This window comes from Triticum aestivum, chromosome 5B (assembly GCF_018294505.1).
Source record: "Triticum aestivum cultivar Chinese Spring chromosome 5B, IWGSC CS RefSeq v2.1, whole genome shotgun sequence".
Taxonomy (NCBI): Eukaryota; Viridiplantae; Streptophyta; class Magnoliopsida; order Poales; family Poaceae; genus Triticum; species Triticum aestivum.
The window spans coordinates 24505810-24529371 of NC_057807.1; the positions used below are offsets into that span (position 1 = coordinate 24505810).

General features: G+C 43.3%; 1 long non-coding RNA gene across 2 annotated transcripts; it reads right to left on the bottom strand.

The window, feature by feature from the left end:
- Positions 1-1527: 1527 nt before the first annotated feature.
- Positions 1528-2915, bottom strand: LOC123115512 (uncharacterized). 2 transcript variants are annotated; one of them, XR_006456644.1, is made up of 4 exons: positions 2829-2915; positions 2527-2726; positions 2347-2447; positions 1528-1907 (listed from the first exon to the last, which is right to left on the bottom strand). It is a non-coding gene; the product is annotated as an uncharacterized lncRNA (long non-coding RNA). The 2 variants fall into 2 exon arrangements; XR_006456643.1 differs by having other exon boundaries at positions 2527-2895.
- Between the last annotated feature and the right edge of the window lie 20647 nt (positions 2916-23562).

Sequence of the window (23562 nt, forward strand, 5' to 3'; positions counted from 1 at the left end):
CGTGCTGAATCGCCTGCCAAGTCGGAGACGCATTCCTCAAGAATACGGTATCTTCGAGGCACCCTCGTGATAGTACCGTGCCTTGAGAACCTGCACACACAAGCTGGTGGGATTAGTTAGCAAACGCCAGGCCTGTCTCGCTAGGAGCGCCTGGTTGAAGAGGCGGAAATCTCTGAATCCCAAACCACCCTTAATTTTCTGGGCTTGCATCCTCGGCCATGCTATCCAATGTGTTTTCCGCTTGCCTTCCGACGCCCCCACCAAAAATTCTAGACCTTTCTGTTCAGATCATCGCAGACAGACATAGGTAACTTGAAAACACCCATAATATACGTAGGGATGGCCTGAGCTACTGCCTTGATCATAGTTTCCTTGCCAGCCAGAGAGAGGGTGTCCCCCACGCAATAATCCTTTTCAACAACCAGGACTGCAGATTCTAAAATTTACCTCGTGACATGCGACCCTCGGGTGTTGGAAGGCCTAGGTACTTTTCCTCAAAAGTAGCAGTACTAATATGGAGAATATCTCTCACCACGTCTTGCATCGTCGCTGGACATGAAGTGCCAAACAGGGCACTACGTTTAGACAGATTAATATATTATCCAGTGGCCTTTCCATATGTATTTAGCACTTGTTGGACCTTTTTAGCTTGGTCTGCCTCCGCCTTGAAGAAGAGCAATGTATCATTTGCGAATAATAAGTGAGACACGCCCGACGCTCTTCTGCAAATTTTTAGCGGGGTATAATCTCCTCTTTCCTCTCCATCTTTCAACAAAGCAGATAGACCGTCAGCCACAAATAGGAACAAAAACAGGGACAAAGGATCACCTTGTCGTAGCCCATGTGACGGTGCAAATGATTCCAAGAGGGTTCCATTGAATTTCACTGTGTATCTCACCTAGGTGACGCAAGTCATAATCCAGTCCACCCATTGGCGAGCGAAGCCCATCTTTTTCATCATTCACTCCAAGAAGATCCAGTCCACCCTATCATAAGATTTTGATAAATCCAGCTTATATGCACAAAAGCTCTTGCTAGGGTCCTTCTCCTGCTGAATAAAGTGGAACACTACAAGAAATACGGTCAATTATGACTCCCCATTTTGGTCGTTGATTCGTCATATTTATCCATTATTGACCTTTTTTTTACCAAATTCAGAAGGTCAACAGTTGGCCGTCAAGAACAAACAAACTTGACCTTTTTGGAATTTTTGTCATGGCTAGACCAACGACAAAAATTTCAAAAAGCTCACTACCCATTTGCCTAAGCCACGTAGGATCTGACGTGGCATTGTTAGTGACCAAATGGAATCATCATAAATTTCATAGCCCAGTCCACCAATCTAGCCTACATGGGCCTGGCCCATTCATCGTAAATTTCACAGCCCAATCCACCAATCTAGCCAACATGGACCCAGCCCAATACCTATTTTCTTAATTGAATTTGTTTGATTTATTTGGGCTGATGCATTATTTTGTCAAAAGCATGCGCATTTAAGGATAGGCCCATTAGAAAACAAATACAACATAATACAATATTTCATATATTTCATTTTAGTAACACATCACATGAAATACAATACATCATCAATCGACTCCTCTACACAGCAAGGTTCAAGGCCCAACAAGTGCACAAGCGCACATCCACATAGATTGGACAAGAAGCACAAATTTTAGCTGATCACACATAACATCAATGAGAAGCATGAATATCATGTACCATCACTAGTACACATACTTTGTCCCGTCACCCAAGCACCAATGTTGTGTCAATCTACTGGATTTGCCACATGGTGATGTTACTGCATTAGGGCTGTCCCAGCTTCTCCTTGCCATCTGCTGATCAATGTACTGCTCCAACATCACCTCCCGCTACCAATGGTGGAAGAAGATCAGCTCATCAGTCATCTGCACCCGAACAAACCAAGAAGATTAACCTATTTAGCCCACTGTAATTTGTTTCTAAACATGGGCATCAAATCAACACCAACACTAAATTAAAATGCACAAAAGAATGGAGCATAGCCATATGTACAACCTAAAAACTTCAGGTTTGAGCCATTCTCAATACTACAATAAATACATAACAGCCGAAATTTCGATCCATGGACACCAGATGATAGAAAAGGTACTAAGGCACTACTTGCTACTGAAAACCAAATCAAGGTATGAAGCACATGCTAGGCCAACAATAAACTGGTACCAAATCCAGAAATAACCATTTGATGCAATATAGCACTAGTTTCACTTTAGCATATGTTCCTAATTATGCAGGTATGTAGGATAACTTCAAGAAAAAACGGAACTGCAGGGGAATGGAGGATGGAGAGGGACAAGGGGGTGCTACCTGCAGGAAGACATTGGCAGCTCCAAAGATGGCGTCGAAGTGTTCCACAGGCTGGGCGTAGAGGGGAGGGTCGCTGGTGGAAGAAGTGGCATTCGTGCACCCTACACAAGAGACAAGATGACTAAGACCGGGGAATCTGAGCAGCATAAGTAGGGGAAGGGGAAGGATGGAGGTGCATACCTCTCTAGGAGCTGCAGCATGTGCTCGTCAGAAGAGTAGGGGCGGTCGGAGATGCCGCGGGAGGCCAAGGCAACCAGGAGCTCACCGATGACGGCTGTCGTTGATGAGAGGTTCAACCTTCTGAGGTTAAAAGACCGTACCAGATCGAGCACCTTGTAGACGGCCTTGTCTTACAACGCCTTGGCCTCCTCCGCGAGCACCTAGCAGGAGCAGAGCAGAGCAAGGAACTAGTTGTCAAACTTAGATGAGCAGAAAATACACACTACTCAACAAAAGAACTAATGTCCCAGTTCAACATCTACTTGTTACTGGAGTCCCAGTTCAAGATGGCCAGAGGCCACTTGGCACCATGGAACCTGCACAATTTCCATCATATATATGAATGAGTTAGGAAGTAAAGTAGAGTTGAACTACCCAGCCTCATACATGTATATAAAGTGTGCTGCACTGCTGCTACAGAAAGTTTCATAAGCTTTCAAGTGAAGGGATACACATTGTTCAACTGCCGTGTTTATTTTTTGTTGTTGGGGAAAGCAATAGCTTAATCAGTTCACTTCTCTAATATTATGAACAGCCTATCACTCAAACAGTCCTTGAGTGCTAATATAGTATTGTATTGGTAAAAGAAACATGTCACCACAAAGAGCTTTAACAGTTAGCACCATTTTTATTAGAGAAGTTTAGAGAGAGATTTGAGAAATCTATATTAGAGAAAACTTCAATGCATACAGAAGTTCTCTCAAGTCTCATTGCAAATATCAAGTGCATACAGAAGCTTTGATTTGAGTGGGAATGGTATGAAAGGGGCATATAAGGACAATATACTCAAGAGTTGCATATCTACATAGAAATGATGCTGATCACATAAGTAAATAACAGTGAATGACAAACGATATGCACTTAAGATCGCACACACACCAACCAGCACCAAAAAAGTAAAGGGTAAATAACAATCTCACACTATTATTAGTGCACAGTTCTTCATATAAGAAACACTGCCTAATGCAGACCTACCTAGGAAATCAAAACATTGTAGGAATAGGTATATCCATATATTTTGAAGATGAACAGCAGCAAATTAATATACTTACACGCACACATGCAGTTTTAATTAATTAAATGAGCAGGAAACAAAGGCAATTGGAAATCTAGGGGCAGGAGGTAGTGAGAGCAACGCATGAGGGATCGTCAAGATGTAGGTTTAAAATATGAAACAAACTCATGATTCAGTTATATATGATAAAACAGAACATATGGTTCAGTTATAGTCATACCACCTATACAAAGATCAAGCAAAGATATATTTTGACCTGAGGACCAGCATGTCTGCCTCAACAACTATCTAAAATTATCAAATATTCCAACAATTATTTATTGATGCTTCCCACTAAGCTTCTATAGCTACAGGTGAAATGATGAGAGGTCTAGGAAGAGCTAACACCTCATATAATCAACACACAATGATAATAATAATTAAAAGGAGAGAACCTATCAGATAAAGCATGCAATTTCATCTCAATCCGTTTGTGAAAAGGATCGTTCAAGCCTTCAGAATTCTTATTCTGAATTTTTTTAAATCAACCCTCGGATAGGACAACTTGATGGGTCCTGATCGAACAAGAACAAAAACTTAGGAATGGTTGCAACCATGCTTTTTAAGGCACACAATACAAAAAATCGCGAAGAATGAGACGACGCCTTTCCTGATCTACTTCCCGTACTTGGATCCAATGTTGGCCGTGTTCCGTGTTGAGGAGCTCAAGTTCAATGTGTAGCCACAGTATCCACAACTGCCAGTAAGAAACAAACAACACACATCATCAAACTGGACATAGATGCTTTATATACAAACCTAAAGCTACCGTCCTACTTTTTGAACAGGAACGTCGTGTGGTATATAAATGACAGTTCAGTGCGCTCCGTACGCCTTTACAAGTTCAAATCATGTCCTAGATTATTTATTTATGTGTAACTTCACCGGTCGATGCAAGATATTCTACTCTTCACGCAACAATTTTCTCCTGCTATACGAATGTGATCTACGGCAAGTTAGCATGTATGTTCTATAATCCACCAAACGCAGCCTCAACTGCTGGTTCGGTTATGTTCTATAATCCACCAAATACCAAGCACATCAGCAGCATTACGTGACACTGCGTGTCTCGAGTCAATGCGAAGTAGACACTAGCATAGCAGCCGGCAGCACCGCTCCTTTTCGATGAATGAAAATAAAATATTGTCGATAGCAGAATTGCAGAAACATACCCTGATCCACACTACTATACAGCTATACTGTCACTAGTAGTAGTAGTATCTTGAGCTTGTGTTGTACGGACATGTTCTATTTTAACATGTACGCTGAATCCTATTCCATATACTGTATGATACTGCTGCTATCCATCCGGTACCAACAGTGGGCTGGCTAGTGGAGCAGTTAGGCTCTGAGAATACTCTACTCCACATCCTAACAGGCATCTACATCTGTAGATGTGGACTGATCATCTATACAGCGGATGGAATTTATCTAAATTTTCAACGGTGCACACGGAGAGAACTCAAAAGGAGCGGCCAGAAGGCATGCAAACACAAATTAGGTCAACAACCACGCACGGCCACCCGCTCGCTCGATCATCCATCGCATGATGAGGCCACTCAGCTAGCTTGTAGTAGTGGGCATCCTATTTGGCAGGCAATGCACAAAGGCCCTTTACTAACCCGACGGGGAAATTCTGCAACAAATTGTCCAACGACCTGGGTACATATATGAGGAGTTGGCGAACCTGTAGGTGACGTCTTTGGCGGAGTAGCAGCCGTCCAGGTCGATGAAGCAGAGGAGCGCCGGCGTTTGTCGCCACCGTCCTCGACCCGTTGCGCTCGTCCCGGACCGGCGACTACAGGGTGTGGCGCGCTGCTCCCGTATCGTACGGGAGGAGCCTCCCATGTCGCGGATCTGGCGGCCCTCGTCGCCGGCCAGTGCTAGATCCATCGGCGAACGAAGCCCTAACGACGGGAGATGGCCGCGCTTGGCCTCTGGAGGACGCGCGTGTCGGATCTCACCGGACATGAGGGAAGAGCGGAGCGTCGGGGTCACGTTGGTGTGATGGGCGCCGTCGATTCCCACCGGAGGTCGCTGGGATCGGGCGCTGTTGGTGGCGGTGGCGAGAGAGATGGGGACGAGGGAGGAGTGCGGGAGAGAGATGGGGACGAGGGAGGAGTGCGGGAGAGAGATGGGGACGAGGGAGGAGTGAGGGGCTGTGGGTGGGAGAGGACGGGAGGGCACGGGGAGGAGGTGGATCGGGAGGGGCCGGGGACGGGAAGGAGGAGGTGGCGGCGGCGGCGGCGAGGAGATTGGGAGGAAGGAGGAGGGGCGCGATGTGGGGAGAGGGGTTTGATCTAGGGTTGGGGATGCATGGGGTATCTCTTTTTCTTTTTTGTTTCTTTTTTCTGTAGATAGATGGATGGATGGATGGATGTGGGATGGAGAGATGGATGGATGGATGTGGGATGGAGAGATGGATGGATGGATGGATGGACGCCATGTCAGCGATCCGTGGGAAGAGCCCTGATTGGTTCGGAAAATCAGTGATTTAAAATAGTTTCTAAGTACTAAAAATAGGGGAATTTTATGAAGCAACTATTAAAATATTTTGCAAAATGGCACAACTAAAATTTTCACTCAAGTTAGACCCCATTTTTATGGATGATCACCGATTTGCATGCATTTTTTATCTTTCTAGATATTTTAAACCATTTTCCTATGGCAAAAATGGGGTTTTTTAAGAACCTACCAAATATTTGTTGTAAAATTGGACCAAATCAATTTTCTAAAATACTAGGCCATATTTAATGCACAATTGACCAAATGGTTAGGTGTCAAAAGTTTTGATCCACCTCTAGTGAAAAAGACAAATTTCCGTCGTTTCACGTGGAAGCGGGTCAAATGTGAACTACGGCTGCCTCATAGTTTGCTATTTATTTTTTCCGAAATTCATTTCTAGATACAAAAGTATCTATTTAATCAGAGAAACATCAAAAAAAATTCCAAGATTCGACCACTAGCTAGGAACGGTCATTCCCGCCGTTTTGACCGCATTTTGAAACGGGCATAAAAAATTAAAAAAATTAAAAAATTGGAAAACCTTCGCATTGTGTCATCATATGTGACCAAGTTACCAGGAAAAATAATAAACTTGTAATACGGAAATTATTTTAGAAAAGTGTTCTCAGAAATGAGCTATCGTGTGTGAAGATTCATGGATTTCAACCCAAACGCTCAATCTCATGGCCACATTCATGGCATAGTTTGTTCAAATGATCTCATATTGTGCACAAGGGTGCATCTTGGAATTCCAAACAATGTTGCCAAAGGGAGTTTTCATTTTCTTTGCACGGAAAATTCATTTTCCATTTTTCGAGTGGCCGAAATGAGGTTTTTTTGTGAAGGACCTACCATATATTTGTTCCAAAATTGTACCAAATCATTTTTATCAAATACTAGGACATATTTAATGCACAATTGACAAAATGGTTGGGTGTCAAAAGTTTTGATCCACCTCTGATGAAAAAGACAAATCCCCGCAGATTCAGGTGGAAGCGGGTCAAATTTGAACTGCAGCTGCCTCATAGTTTGCTATTTATTTTTCCAAAAATTATTTCTAGGTACATAAGTATCTATTTAATCAGAGAAACATCAAAAGTTTTCCAAGATTCAACCACTAGCTAGGAACGGTCAAGCCCGGCATTTTGACCGCATTCTGAAACACGCATAAAAAATTCAAAAAAATCAAAAAATTGGAAAACCTTCGCATTGTGTCATTATATGTGACCAAGTTTCCAGGAAAAATAATAAACTTGTAATACGGAAATTATTTTAAAAAAGTGTTCTCAGAAATGAGCTATCAAATGTGAAGATTCATGGCTTTCAAGCCAAATGATCAATCTTATGGCCACATTCATGACATAGTTTTTTCAAATGATCTCATATTTTGCACAAGGGTGCATATTGGAATGGCAAACAATGCTGCCTAAGGAAGTTTTCATTTTCTTTGGACGAAAAAATCATTTTCCATTTTCCGAGTGCCTGAAATGAGTTTTTTTTGTGAAGGACCTACCATATATTTGTTGCAAAATTGGACCTAATCAATTTTATAAAATATTAGGCCATATTTAACGCACAATTGACAAAATGGTTGGGTGTCAAAAAATTTGATCCAGCTCTGGTGAAAAAGACAAATTTCCAGTCGATTCAGTTGGAAGCGGGTCAAATTTGAACTGCAACTGCCTCATAGTTTGCTCTTTATTTTTTCCAAAAATCATTTATAGGTAAATAAGTATCTATTTAATCAGAAATACATGGTTTGATGGCGAGACATCGAGGTTTGGACGGTGGCCGAGGGCCCCAACTCTAGAGCGCGTAAACTCACATGCCCGCCGCGTGGTCACCGCGTGACCGTGGCGTTGCCATGTGTTCTGGGCAGCCTAGGCATGTCTAGTGGGTTGGGCACTCCCCAGGCAGGTGCTAGGAAGAAAATCACAATATAAGATTCTCACGAGGAGACCGATCGATGCTCAAACATGAATAAGCAGTCAAGTGTTTGATTTGCGGTACGGGAAATGCACATGGCTAATGGGCGTGAGTTTTGGCTGAGGATGATTAGTTACTAAGAAGACCGTCTTCACAAATTTTCACCTCAAAAGGAGGAGCCTAGGTGGTACTTGCTTTACAAAGTATCACACTAGACATAAATATGAACGTTGAAGCTGGGTTCAAAATAATGAATGGATTGAGCTGGCATTTGGTGGAGGATGGTTATTTGGGAATAGGAAAGCACTGTAGAAAATGGATACCATTTGGACATGCCAAAGTGGTACTTCCTTCACAAAGTGCTGCTCTAAACAGAATAGGAAAATGAATATTTTTAAATTATTTTTGAACTAGGCAAGCAATGTTTTTGACATATTTGATGAATATATGATCCAAAACATTTATGATAATTTTTTGGAAATTTTTGGAATAACAGAAATATAGGTTGCTTCACAACCTAGGGCAAAAACTGCCACACGGACATGACACATAGGCGAAACTGATGAGATGGCGCCTAGTCATCACAACCCACCACAATCTACAAGGCTATGACCATCTATATTGGTCGTAAACAACTAGAAATAATGCAGCGGACTAGCACTATTTGCTTTGTGACCATTTCGTGTAAGGAAATTACGACCTTTCTGACCAAAATGGTCGCAATGGTTTAGGGTTTGGAGCCCCCCCAACCAGCTTTTGACCAATTGGTCTGAAATGGTCATAGATCTATGACCAATTCTTCCAGGGTCACTGACAGAAGGTCACTAGTTGACATATTTCTTGTAGTGATATAATCAAATAACTGAAGTATATTGCAATCGATTCATGCATGTAGCAACGCAGTAGGTATTCTCTAGTTTTTTTAAAGAACAATAGCATGCTTCTCTATTTTCTAACACTGTGCTTTATAGATTTATAGTACTAGACTAGATAGATGCCATTAATTGTAGATTTTATTTATTTTATCTTACCAAAAATTTTCTTCTTGCAGTTACGCTATTGCTTCCAGAAAGTCCTACAACTACATTCTACAGTTCAGTGTATCTATGAGCCACCTCTACTCAATGTTGATTTTCTACATTACCGCCTACTTAGACGGCATGAACTTCTGCGCCAGTCCATTCTACTTCTGGACATGTTTTGTTGGTGCAAACTCCCCATGGGTTGTGATTCCAATGCTGATAGCAATAAGGAGCTGGAAGTTGATAAGCCAGGCATCTCAGTCTTGCAAGGTGAATCAAGACTAAGTAAACCAACTCTTTGCCCTCGGCACCAGAATTATTTGGGCAGTATGACACCTGCGTGGATGGGAACCACAACTATACAATGAGTGCGGTGACGTGTGTTCCATGATACAATGATTCCTCTGTTTCAAACACAATTGCAATCAAAATAAATATTTTTACCATTTTTAAGAGAGGATGGGTCCCTAAGGACTCGTTGCTTTATTAAATATGAAGCAGTTATGCAAAGAAACTTGCGTCATGACCCAAAGTGAATTAAAAACTACAAACTAGACCCTGACTTGGGCAAGAAGGACCCTCAATAGTGGATGCAGACTGCAATTAGGTCCCTACAAGCTCCCGAAGGAAGCAATCTCACAATCACTGCGGATGGGAACCCACACTACTACAGAAACATCTTCTAGCCGTCTGCTGACCAGTGACAGTTAGGGCGACTCTTGCCACTGGTAATACTTACCTCTCATGGGCAAAGGGACTGAAATCAATCAATGCAACAGTGGCTATATCTCTGTGAATCCAAACAGAAACTACACATGTACATGTCAAATATAAAAAGGAAAAATGAAAAGAAAGAAATGGGAAATGGAAAAGAAAAAATAATATAAATTTTAAAATTAATCAATGATACAACCTTTCGTACATGTTCTCTCAGGCTCTATAGGCCACTGATACAACCTTTCGTATATCTAATGTTTGATTGACCTAGATTCTCTAACAAAATATAAACTGCAATGCAAATGAGGTAGTATGATTATAAAGTGCATGTAAATAAAAGGTAGGCACTAAAACTTAAATATGAAATAAAGTAAATGAAAGCGAGTTTGGGAGAGGTCTATGTTAATATGCTGCACAAATAAATACTATATTATAATTGATAGACATACTTACGGTTTTATATGTGGGAGATGTCTACGCTAATATGCTTCAAAATCAATTGACTCACATGCACTAATGATTGAAACCCTCATAAAATATCCAAAATACTGAGAATCCATTATGGTAAACCCAACCAGAAAATTAATATCTATGGATCCTCTTTATCCCATATGTTTTGACTCATATACTCATGTACGGTAATATATGCCCCTCCGGCCACCCTATGCATACTCATGATTACATATTACTAGCTGTTAAGTGTGATCCAACATATGTACACACACATAAATTGGCACAAAAGGACAACATCAGATCATAACAAACAATTCACATCAATCATAACAGAGCACCAAAGCATCAGGACAAAAGAAAACTACTCAGACATAGTGATTGTGCAAAAGAAAAAATTGGATAATAATTCATTACATACAACACTATGTGTAAGTTGACCCTAAAAAAACACTATGTGTAAGTAAGAATCATACCGAGTTGTGGATGAGTGGACAACTGTATGAGTGGAACACTCGAGAAAATACTCAAACGTGTGTTTAAGAATATTCACTTTGTATTAAAAAATGATCAGTGTGCATTTTGCAAATGTTCAACATGTATTAAACAGGAACCAAAAGAAAATAAAAAAATAGGAAAGGAAAAATGGAACGAAAAGAGAAATGAGGAAAGCAAAATTAAAAATAAACTAAATTTAAAAAGAAATCAACCTTACTAAAGGACATGCCTAATGTTTACTTAACGCATTGTGAACATTTCTTAAGTTCCAGCAAACGTTGTTTTTACAAAATATGACATAAAGTTTTCAAATCACATTATAAACATTTTGTAAAAACTGTAGGAGCATTATTTTCTGTACACAATGAAAGATGGGACTGAGAGAAAAAAAATAAAAAGTAAAGAAACAAATATTAAGAGGGGACAAAACATAGAAAAAAGTCTATCCCAGTACATTAGAGAGAAGAGCACACATGGAAAAAATAACAGAAAACTGGTTGAGTGCGGTGGCAAATCGTATTTTGCACTTATGCATGAAATGCTACGCCCAGTTCCTATTCCATGCCTTGACCGCGGGATATAGTACAAATCGCTAACCGGCGCACACCCTTCAGTGCATTATATATGTATAAATGGGCGGGCCCATGTAGGTCATGTTATCCAACAGTTTGTTGGGGAAGCTAATGATTTATACTGCATTTGTTTTTGGGCGGTTTTCATCTGGTTTTCAGCCACCGGAATTTTCGTATTGTTTTTCAACTTTTTTGCTTTGTTTTTCTTCTTTCCTTTACCGGTTTCATCTTTTTTATAAAATGTGTGAACTTTTCACAGATCCATGAACTTCTTTCAATTTTGGATTCCCTTTTCCAAATTTCTTCGAAAATTGTTTTAAATGCGTGAAATTTTCTCATTTATGTGATTGATCAAATTTTGTGAAATTATCCAAACTACAAACTTTTTTCCAAATCCTTGTGAGCATTTTTCAACCCATGTTTTTTTTCATTTTTTGTGAATCATGTTTCAAATTACAAGCTTTTATGGACTTAAACAAGCTCCTAGAGCTTGGTATAAATGCTTAACCAAGTTCCTTATTGAAAAAAGCTTTGAAATTGGAAAAATTGATTCTACTCTTTTCACTAAAAGGGTCAATGGAGAATTATTTGTATGCCAAATTTATGTCGATGATATTATATTTGGATCAACTAACCCTCAATTTAGTGAGAAGTTTGGAAAGCTAATGTCGGAGAAGTTTGAGATGTCAATGATGAGTGAACTCAAATTCGTTCTTGGGTTGCAAATCAAGCAAACTAAGGAAGGTACTTTTGTCTCTCAAACAAAGTACACCAAGGACTTATTCAAGAAGTTCAATATGCAAGAATGCAAAGGTATGACTACACCCATGCCTACTAGTGGACATCTTGATTTGACCAAAGATGGTGAACCAGTCGATCAAAAGGTTTATCGCTCTATGATTGGTTCATTGTTATATCTATGTGCTTCACGTCCCGATATTATGCTAAGTGTGTGCATGTGTGCACGATATTGAGCTGCACCTAAAGAATGTCATCTTAAGGCCGTGAAAAGGATAGTGGGATACTTAACTCATACACCAAATTTTGGCGTTTGGTATCCTAAGAGGGCCTCTTTCGATCTTGTTGGCTACTCCGACTCGGACTATTGCCGGTGCCAAGGTTGATAGAAAGTCCACTTTGGGTACTTGTCAATTCCTTGGTAGATCTCTTGTGTCTTGGTCTTCCAAGAAACAAAACTCGGTATCCTTATCCACCGCCAAAGTGGAATACATTGCCGCTGGTTCATGTTGTGCTCAATTACTTTGGATGAGCCAAACTCTTAAAAATTATAAGATATATGTGAAACATGTTCCATTACTTTGTGACAATGAAAGTGCTATCAAGATTGCTCACAATCCCGTGCAACACTCTCGAACTAAGCATATTGAAGTTCGTCATCATTTCATTCGAGCTCATGTTGCCAAAGGGGACATTAATCTTAAGCAAGTTCACACCAAAAAACAATTAGCGGATATTTTCACCAAACCACTTGATGAGAAAGTGTTTTGCAGGTTAAGAGGTGAATTGAACATCATTGATGCTTCAAACTTGGAGTAGGAACTCCATTGGATACATGCAAGACATGAGCTTATAACTAATCCTTGATATTTCTCTTATGATGATGATTTTACATCTTGGATATATTTGCACCTTGCATGTTATCTAACCCTTGTAGGTACTTGGATGAATCTAACTCTATGAGATTGCAACTTACTCACATCTTGAGCAATCTCTACAACACCAAGTCTCTACGTAATGGTGGTTGAAGACAAGGAAGCACGGAACCATTCACACATATCCTTTGACAAATTCTATGTTGAGTTTAATGATTGTCATTTTGGATACACAAGTGCTCTTCCTTGCAAAAACTAACCCATGTAGGAAGATGAACTCAAACTCCAAGTGGTGCTCCCAACTCTTGATGAGCTACATCAACTTTGAGAAACCCACACAAGTTCAACTACATGATCATGATCAACACCACCACCCAAGGTATGTTATTCCATCTTAGAGAAGCTTTACTCCAAGTCATGAGTCAAAGCAACTCGACAAGATGTGAATACATCAATATGCTTAGACGAAAAATGGTAACCCCATTTTGAGCTTAAACGATGAGTATGACCTATGATCAAGTGATCTCACTTGACTCCTAAGTCAATATACTCTAACATAGGTGACTCCGTCACCGACCAATTCTAGATGAAGTTCTCGTATGTTCTTTTATGTGCTCTTGCATTCGTCTCATGCATATTTGCCCTTTCAAAAAAAATCATCTAGACTTCTTTTCTTTTCTATTTTGTTCTGCATTCCTTGTATCCAATTCCTTGCAAATCTTTGTGAGATCTTACTTGTCTAGTGAGCTGAGGTGACAATAGTTTTTCTCTGTGATGAATTCGGTCACATCGGTCCTTTGATTTCGGTCCAGCCGAATCCTTTCGGCGCAACCGATTTCACTACAGGAAAAACATTTTGCCACTTATTCCTGCATTACTTTTGATCCATCTCCACTCAATGAATCTTGTCCTCTACCAGCATCACATTTACCTTGTTGCTTTGTGCTGTGACTCAAGGACCAAACCCATTCACGACAACTTCCAGAAGACCCTTCTTGGAAATTGATGTCAAAGGGGGAGAGAGAGATCACATCAAAGCTTAATCATATCTCTAGGGGGAGAGAATACTCTAGGAGAGAGTAATCTTCAAGGATCCCAAGTGCTTGGTGTTCAAGAGGAGAGAAATTACATGTCTTCTAGAGGGGAAAGACATGTCCATATATGCTTATTTGCATTAGCTCAGCTCTGTTCTTTTGTCTCGTTGAGCTCTGATTTTCTGTTCCCTATCTTCTCCCAGTATCCCATGCTAGATTCAGGGGGAGCAAGACTTTCAAGGGAAAGAAATTCTTTAAATTCTTTTCACATCTTTACCTTTGGGGGCATGTCTATATCCAATGTGGTACTTAGTACTCACTCACTACATGTCATCCCAGTCTTGGTACTCTTGTGGTTTCTTCTTGTTTGCTCTGGCTAGTAGATTGATCTGTGTTGTCTAACCTTATTTTCACTGGTTCATTCCATCCTAAGCCAACTCAAGACCACAAGGTAAGGATATGCATCACAGTCATGTGTATGAGGAATTCTTGCTGACGTACATACTGTTTGCAAGAAGGACTCATGAACATGAAGGTACATTTCCCACAATTCTTTGCTCTGATACATATAGCCAAGATACATGTAACACATTGCCTACTCTGTCATGTTTATGCATTCGCATGCTTCTATTTTCCATATTCACATGATTGCATACATGTATGGGGAGCCTATGCATGTTACATGTCTTTCCAAAGCTTTACTTGTTATTCACTTTATATCCTCTATTTAAAGCTTTGATGTATGTTGTCATCAATTACCAAAAAGGGGGAGATTGAAAGCACAAGTGCTCCCTAGGTGGTTTTGGTAATTAATGTCAACATATCTCTTGTTGGACTAACACTTTTACCTAGTATGTTTCAGATAAGTTCAACAATGAAGTGGCATGGACTAAAGGGTGTGGACCCCTCAAAATGCTAAGGATAAAAGGATTGGCTCAAGCTCAAAGCTCAAGACTCTACATTTTATATTTTAGTGATCCAAGATCACATTGAGTCTATAGGAAAAGCCAATACTATCAAGGAGGGATGAGGTGTTGCTTAATGAGGTTCTTGCTCAAAGTGCTTCGTGATATGCTCCAAAACCCTCAACTACTTTCTCGCATCCACATATGACCTAAACCAAAAGTCAAACTCGGCCCCACCGATTCTTTCTATCCGGTGCCACCGAGTTCAGATGTCATAACCACTACCACAAACCGTAGGCGAATCGGTCTCACCGATAGGGATCTCGGTCTCACCGAGATGGGATTGTAATCTCTCTGTGTATGTCCATTACCAAAATCGGTCTCACCGAGTTTGTGTAACTGGTCCTACCGAGATTGCAATGTAAACTCTCTGGTTCCTTTTCTTAACATTTCGGTGTCACCGAGATTAGAGAATCGGTCCCACCGAATTTACCTGACCAACTCTCTGGTTAGCTTATTACCAAAATCGGTCTGACCCAGTTTGTGTAATCGGTCTCACCAAGATTACGTTATGCCCTAACCCTAACCATATTGGTCCTACCGAGTTGCATGTCGGTCCCACCGAAAATCCTAACGGTCACTGGATTTGCTGAATCGGTCCGGCCGAGTTTCTTAATTCGGTCCCACCGAGATTGGCAAGTTGTGTGTAATGGTTAGATTTTGTGTGGAGGATATATATACCCCTCCACCTCCTCTTCATTCGTGGAGAGAGCCATCAGAACGAACCTACACTTCCAACTTACATTTTCTGAGAGAGAACCACCTACTCATGTGTTGAGGCCAAGATATTCCATTCCTACCATATGAATCTTGATCTCTAGCCTTCCCCAAGTTGCTTTCCACTCAAATCTTCTTTCCACCAAATCCAAATCCTGTGAGAGATAGTTGAGTGTTGGGGAGACTATCATTTGAAGCACAAGAGCAAGGAGTTCATCATCAACACACCATTTGTTACTTCTTGGAGAGTGGTGTCTCCTAGATTGGCTAGGTGTCACTTGGGAGCCTCCGACAAGATTGTGGGGTTGAACCAAGGAGTTTGTAAGGGCAAGGAGCTCGCCTACTTCGTGAAGATCTACCGCTAGTGAGGCAAGTCCTTCGTGGGCGACGGCCATGGTGGGATAGACACGGTTGCTTCTTCGTGGACCCTTCGTGGGTGGATCCCTTCGTGGACTCGCGCAGCCCTTACCCTTTGTGGGTTGAAGTCTCCATCAACGTGGATGTACGATAGCACCACCTATCGGAACCACGACAAAAACATCTATGTCTCAAATTGTGTTTCAATTCTCCAATCCCTTCCCTTTACATTCTTGCAAGTGCATGCTTTACTTTTTGCTGCTCATATACTCTTTGCATGCTTGCTTGATATGTATTGTGTTTGTTAAACTTGTGCCAAAACTCCAATTCAACTTAATGAAATTAAAAACCGCTACTTTTAGCACTTAGTGTCTAATCACCTCCCCTCTAGACACCTCTTCTCGATCCTTTCACCTAGTTTGGAATTCCATGGATGCGGTGCTTGACGCAAACCATACAATGCCTTCCGCAGTCTGCACACCTTGTTGTCCTGACCCACAACTTCGAAGCCTGGAGGTTGGCATAAACACACCTCCTTAATCAGATCCCCATTAAGAAAGGCTGATTTAGCGTCCATATGATGCATCTTCCAACCAAACTGAGCTGCCAGTGCAACTAGAAGTCTGACGGACTCAATGCGCGCGACAGGGGCAAAAACTTCTTCAAAGTTAATTCCCTATCTTTGTACATAACCCTTTGCAACAAACCTCTCTTTGTGTTTGATTACTGCTCCAGTGGGGTCTTTCTTCAGCTTGTAAACTCACTTCAGCCCAATTGGTTTGTGCCCTTACGGGAGATCGCACAACTCCCATGTGTTGTTCTCATGAATGGAGTTTAGATCCTCTTCCATTGCCTTCTGCCAATAGGTCTCTTTCAGAGCTTCATCATGATTCCTAAGCTCCTCAAGGCCGAACAGGCATAGCTTGGTATTTGTTTCTTTGATCTATGTTTCCTCATAGATCTCATCGAGGAGTCGCTTCCCTGTGGCTCCTGTGAAGGCTCGGTGTACGGGGTGTTAGGAGAACCGGGCGCATAAGCAGGGGACACCGGAGAGGCTTCTAGGTCCACGGGATTGCAGCTCCGTCGTTGGCACGTCTTGTTCTATGACTCGGTTGAGGCGCTGCTATGGTAGGAGTTCTGCGTGGTGAATCTGCTGTCGCGGCAATGTCTTCTGCTACATCTCCTCCATCACAAACTATCTGTTCTGGGTAGCTGACAACAAATGAACTTCCATCACTGCTTCCCACTGATCCCGAGAGGCTCCAATCCCAACACCTGTCTTCCTCAAACACTGCATCTCGTGATGCAACAAGTTTCTTACTTTCCGGGTTATACATGCGATAAGCCTTGGAGCCAGTTTCATAACCAATGAAGACCATTTGTGATCTTCTGTCAGAGAGTTTTGACACGCCGGGCCCAACCTTTTTCACATGAGCAACACAACCAAAAGTATGAAGATGTTGGACTGACGGCTTTGACACTCTTTGTCAACGATCTGTTCAGCAAATACACAGCAGTGGTCACTACTTCACCCCAAAACCGAGCTGGCACCCCCATACTTTTCAGCAGACTACGCGCCATGCCCACCACGGTTTGGTTTCTCCTTTCAACCACACCATTCTGTTGTGGGCTATATGGTGACGTGCAAAAGTGATTGATTCCGTGCTGCTCACAGTGCTCTATAAATTCTCTTGAGGTAAACTCATCGCCTCGGTCTGTTCTAATTGCCTTCAACTGATGCCCACTTTCAAGTTCAGCTGCCTTCTGTATTTTCTGTAGTACATTGAGAGCTTCATCTTTGCTCCGCAACAGAGTAATCCACATGAACCGAGAGTGATCATCCACTACTAGAAGAAAGTATCTCTTTCCACCAGGCGTTTCAGGTGTTATGGGCCCGCACAAGTCTGCATGAATGAGCTGAAGTTGCTCCATTGCACGGTAAGTGGCCTGAACCGAGAATGGGAGGCGTCCCTGCTTAGCAATCATACACCCATCACAGATCTTATCTACCTGGTCTAGGTACGGCATACCATCTACCATACCCTCTGCTGCAAGTGCTCGGAGTGACCTAAAGTTCACATGTCCATACCTCATATGCCACAGCCATGATTGCTCCTTAGCATGCGACAATAGACACACATGTTCTGTTGGTTGGATGTTTAAGATATACATCCGGTTCTTAGTCCTCCTTACTCTAGCTAGGACATTTCTCTGGCGCTCCCATACTTTCATCAGCCCATCTTCACTAGAATATTTGCACCCATTTTCATCTAGCTGCCCCAGACTGATGATATTACTCTTGAGCTGAGGAATGAAGTATACATCGGTCAGAACACGATGCTCGCCTGTGAGACATTGTATGAGAACCATTCCACGTCCACAAATGTACACTGCGGAACCATCACCAAACCTCACCTTTCCCTTCACTGTTTCATCCAATTCAGAAAACTTATGTGCATCTCCAGTCATGTGGTTACTTGCCTCTGTATCTAGGTACCAAGCGACATCGTGGATACCCGTCAGTTTAGGCGCCACTTTCTCTTCATTCAACAGTACTTGTTCAGAGGTGATGGGGTCTGAAGGCATCAGCTCACATGTCTCCAGCATAAGGAGTGCATGATCTGCAACCTCTTCTGCCTGCGCAAAGTTCGCCTGCTCACGCTTTGGCTCCGGGCAGTCAGACTGAAAGTGGCCCATTTCATTACAATTGAAACACCTAACCTTTGTGATGTCAAATTTGCGGTGCTTCTTCGGCTTCCTGGCATCCTTGCTCTCACCGCGCCAGGCTTGTCCACGGTCACCACGGCCTCCGCGGCCAGCGCCGCAACCTCGACCGCCTCCACGGACACGACCGACGTTATTGCTGCCGGCTCCGGGTGACCCCTTTTTGCCCTTCATCAGCTGCTCAAGCGCCTGCGTCATCAACATCAGTTGGTCCTCCTTCCCACCGGAGTGACAGTGCCGCCCGTGTTGGCTCTCTTCGAACGGGGCGCGGCAAACAACCGCCTCCGACACGGTCATGGTAGTGAGTTCACCCCACTGCTCAATGGTGTTCACGATGTCCCCAAACCGGCTCGGGACGGTGTTGAAGAGGACCTCAATGATCGACTCATCTGACACCGTCTCGCCCAGCGATCGGATTTCTCCAACGAGCGTCATCAATTTCTACGCAAACACACTGACAGACTCACCGTCGTCCATCTCCTTGCGGTCGAGCTACCGCTTAAACTGCTTGACCCGTGCCTTCTTGACATGGTCCTCGCCGACGCGCATGCGCCGGATCGCCTCCCAGGCCTCGTGGGCGGTAGTGCATTCAGCCACCGCCATCATCACCGAGTCGGGAACAGACTGAGAGAGCGCGGCAAACGCTTCGTCGTCCCTGCTCTGGTTAAACTCGCCTGTGCCCTCGAGCGCCGGCCACACGCCGTACGGACGCAATAGGATCTTCATCTTAGCCGCCCACAGACCATAGTTCGAGTCCGTGAGCATTGGGTACTGGATCGGGACGCCCCCGGTCATCGGCGGCGCACGCGGCACGATCGCCTCCTCTGCGCCCGTGTCGTCATCCCCGGTCCTCTTCGCGGGCGGCGTGTACTTTCCGCCGCCGCTGCTCTTCGGTGAAGTATCGCCCATCACTGCTCGCCGCCGCCACAACTCCTCCTATCTTCGCCGCCGCTGCTCCGCCTCCGTGAACCAATGCTCTGAATACCAAATGTTAGAGCAAGACCTGGATCAACACACGCACGCGAGGTGGACACACATACACGAGACGAACTGAAGAAGAAAGAAGAACTGCACGATCGCAGTGAGCGGAGAGATTTTTGCGACGCGCTTAACCTGCGTCTTTTCTGTTTCCTTCCTTTTATTCTCAAGCATAACAAACTCGCAGCTTGCACGGCCCATGATCCGTTTTACCCGCGCCATTCCACGGACAGAGACGTGGCCAGTACAACTAGATTACCATAACATGTTCTTCCTTCTCCTCGGTGTGATATCCAGGGATTGATCCAACATTATTGTCCGAGCCCACCCAAGTACTTGCAATGACTACCACCTGGTTAGGCAGGTGATTATAAAATTTATATCTCACATGAACTGCCTACGTGCGGCCACTAGAAATAATTAGACGATGCTAGATTAGATGATTACATACGGGGTGGTTCCATGCTGGTACTCATGGGTAACAGTAGTTTTTAGCTATCGATCGCTCAGTTCAGCGTTTTTAGCTAGCTAGTAGGCATATATAAGAATATTATTTTGTGGAAAGGTCTCAAATCTATTGTAATGGTTCACCACAAGTATAAATCACCCCAAACAAATAAAAATTACATCGAGGTCCCTGAACCAAACGACCACTGCCACTGCTAGCACGAGTCATTGATACGCTGTTTTCGCTGCTTCCATAATGGATCTTGCATGTCCTTCTTGATGACGGCTTGGAAGTATTCGTGCACATTCATCTAAGGACCAGTGCTCAAGAGTTGCAGTCGTCATCTTTGAACCCTTGAATCATAGGAACAACTTAACACAAAATCTCATCGTGTCATACGCATGATGAGGAACCCTAACCTTAACGCCCCGAGAAGAATGTACGCCGGAGCTTCGTCTGATCTATCCCGACGGAAGAACTTGCGGAGGATCAGAGCACGGAAGACTAACACCAAGAAGAAGCATCATCATCCATCCGAGCATTGCATTAGGGAGGACTAAAAACTGTAACCTATCTACTAGCCGAAGCCGGGGCACTAGGATTCCCCTCGTCGCAATGATGAAAAGCTCGATCGTACTCACCAAGATTGATATAACTCAAGTCAACACATGCGTGGTACATAATTGAGCATGTGACAACTAAGGGCACCGCCTAATCCCTGTCCAGCTAGGGTTCAAGGTCTCGGTATTGACAACCACCGAAATTGCCATTAGGTAAGCAGGGCTTGGAAGCTCACACTATACCCACATTGAAAATATTATGAAAGTTTGGCCTAATGAATACTGCCTCCATTCAAATTAGTAAGGCACACATTCATTTTAAAATTTAACTTTGATCACAAATAACACCAACAAAAACTGAGTTATATATGTGATAAAAGTTATATAATGGTGTATTCATATTTGGAAGAAGTTTTTAATGATATAATTTTTAAATCATAAGAATATATTTTATTGGTCTAATTTATAGTTAAAATTAACTTTTCGAATGTGTGCATGCCCTATCTATATAATAAAATTTAAGGGAGTAGATGAGGTCCATGATTGGACTAAGGGCATCGCTGACCTTGAAACCTTCCGCATACGTTCGGACCGCAAAAGTCATCCAATGCGGGCCTGTATCGGTTCGCTCGGTGGTCCAGACGCACTTTTTCCCGTAAACCATAGACAAAGGCGTGAGGCGGCTTTGTGGGCATCCGGACCGCTGCCACACACGCTCTGGAGTACCCTAAGCCACGAAAAAATCTTCTCCTTCGCCCGCGTGTGTTCCCACCCGGCGCCAGCTGCCTGCATTCATGCCGTTATAGAGCGGCCGCTCTGCATTGATGCCGGCACATAACAGATGTGACCTCTCAATGGCGCCGGCATTGAAGCTGCGCGTCGGTCAAGAACGACGCCCGCGCCACGCCCCCATTGTCCGTGCATGTTCAATGCTGGAGCGACGTTTGTTGTTCGGGACGTTACAGATATCTACCACGTCCATTCAATGCCCACCTGTTCATATGCCGTCATTAAGCAGGCTTGCTGTCCAAGGACCAACTCCGGCGTCGCGCATTGAAGGGCCCGGACGCTTGGCCTCACCAGTATATGCTATTAAAAGTTGTCACACCCGGCTAAACTCCACACCACAACACATCCGATTCACATCCTACTCCCTTGAACCACATCAACCATGGCAGTGAGAAGGAACGCTCTGTGGTAGAGCCTGTCGATGGAGATGAAGCACGAGATCACCACCCTTGCTACTACCTGGCAGAGCCGCCGTGCCAGGTGGATCGAGGCCGGCTTGCCGGCCAGCTCCCCTGAGCTCTTTGACGACAACCCCACAATGGAGACGGGGTCCAGCGACGACACCACGTCGGAGCTGATGCCGGTGCATGCCGGCATAACCATGGAACAATCATGAATATTTTATATGAAGTTTGTTTAGTTTTTCTAAACTTATGATTTGTTTCTAGATCTGAAACATTTTTCAAACCTATTAATAATTTTTCAATTCATTAACTCTTCTTTAATTTGTGAAAAAATTCAAGATTTTTTCCAAATTATTTATTATTTTTCAAACCCACAAACAAACTTTCATATCCATAATTTTTTTATAATTAGTGATTTGTTTTAAAAAAATCGGGAACATTTTTCTAAATCATGTTTTTTTGGAAATTATGAACACATTTCAAGTTTATGAACTTTTCTTGAATCTACAAACTTCTTTTGAAAGTAACAATTTTTAATTCATGGATAACCGAGGAGCAGCGAGTGCACGGGCAGATCGAGTGAGCGAGCGCACTAATAGGACGGCCGAGCAGACTGCAGAGCAGATGAGGGATAGTATCACGTGCTGTAGAGGAATTCTCTAGCGCGGGTACCAGCTTGCAATAGGTGAGGACCTCCTTTGGAACGTCCGATCGACAGTTGATGCCGGATTGGACAATATATTGTAGGGAATGATCTTTATTTTCATTCTCGTTTCTAACCTTTATTTTTACTTGGTTTTTTTCATTTGTTTTTAAGAAACACACCAAAATTTATTTATTTTTGAAAGTAACATTTTTAAATCAGAATATTTATTTAGATCATTATTTGGTAAAACATGATCATTTTCTGAAAAAGGGGAATATTTTATAAAACTTATGTGAATTTTGATTTGCCCGCGTGCTTGTATGTAAAACACTTCGGCACGCGCTATGTACCTGTGTCTGGGCCGCGTTTTCTTTCGGCCTCTCGTTTCCTCCGCCACGCCGCATCGCTGCCTTCTCTCGCGCTGGTGGCCGCCCTCCACGCCGCCGCACTCCGCCGAGGGGCGGTCCTCGGACCTCCCCTCATCCACGCATACTCCGCCTGCTGCCCACACGGCAGTAGACGGTCTCCACACACACACGGCAATGTCCTCGCACGAGCGGTGCCGGGAGGTGATCGACCTGTTCTGTGGACGGGAGGAGGAGATGGGCAAGGCGGTGACAGTGTTCCTCGCCACGTGCGCGAGGGCTGGGATGGTGGCCGAAGAGAGGGAGGTGTTTGCAAAATTGCGAGGGTCAGCAGGACACGAAAGCTGCATAATATGATAGGGCGTAGGCACAGATGCTTTCCCTTCAGGATGTCCTCTGTTGCCGATTCTGGATGTTATCAAGTGAAGGTCTAATAGCTACAACACACACACACCCAAGACAAGATATATAGGCGCTGACCGCAGCAACACTACCCCTAACATTACAAGAGCAATCGGGGGCTCAACCGGGAACATGCCACCGCGAAGACACATGAAGCTGCATACGTCGAACTGTGAGCTCTAAGGCAGCGCCTTCAGGAAGGATACGCCACCGCCCGATCCGAGGATCAGAGTTTTATGCGTGTGTTGTGG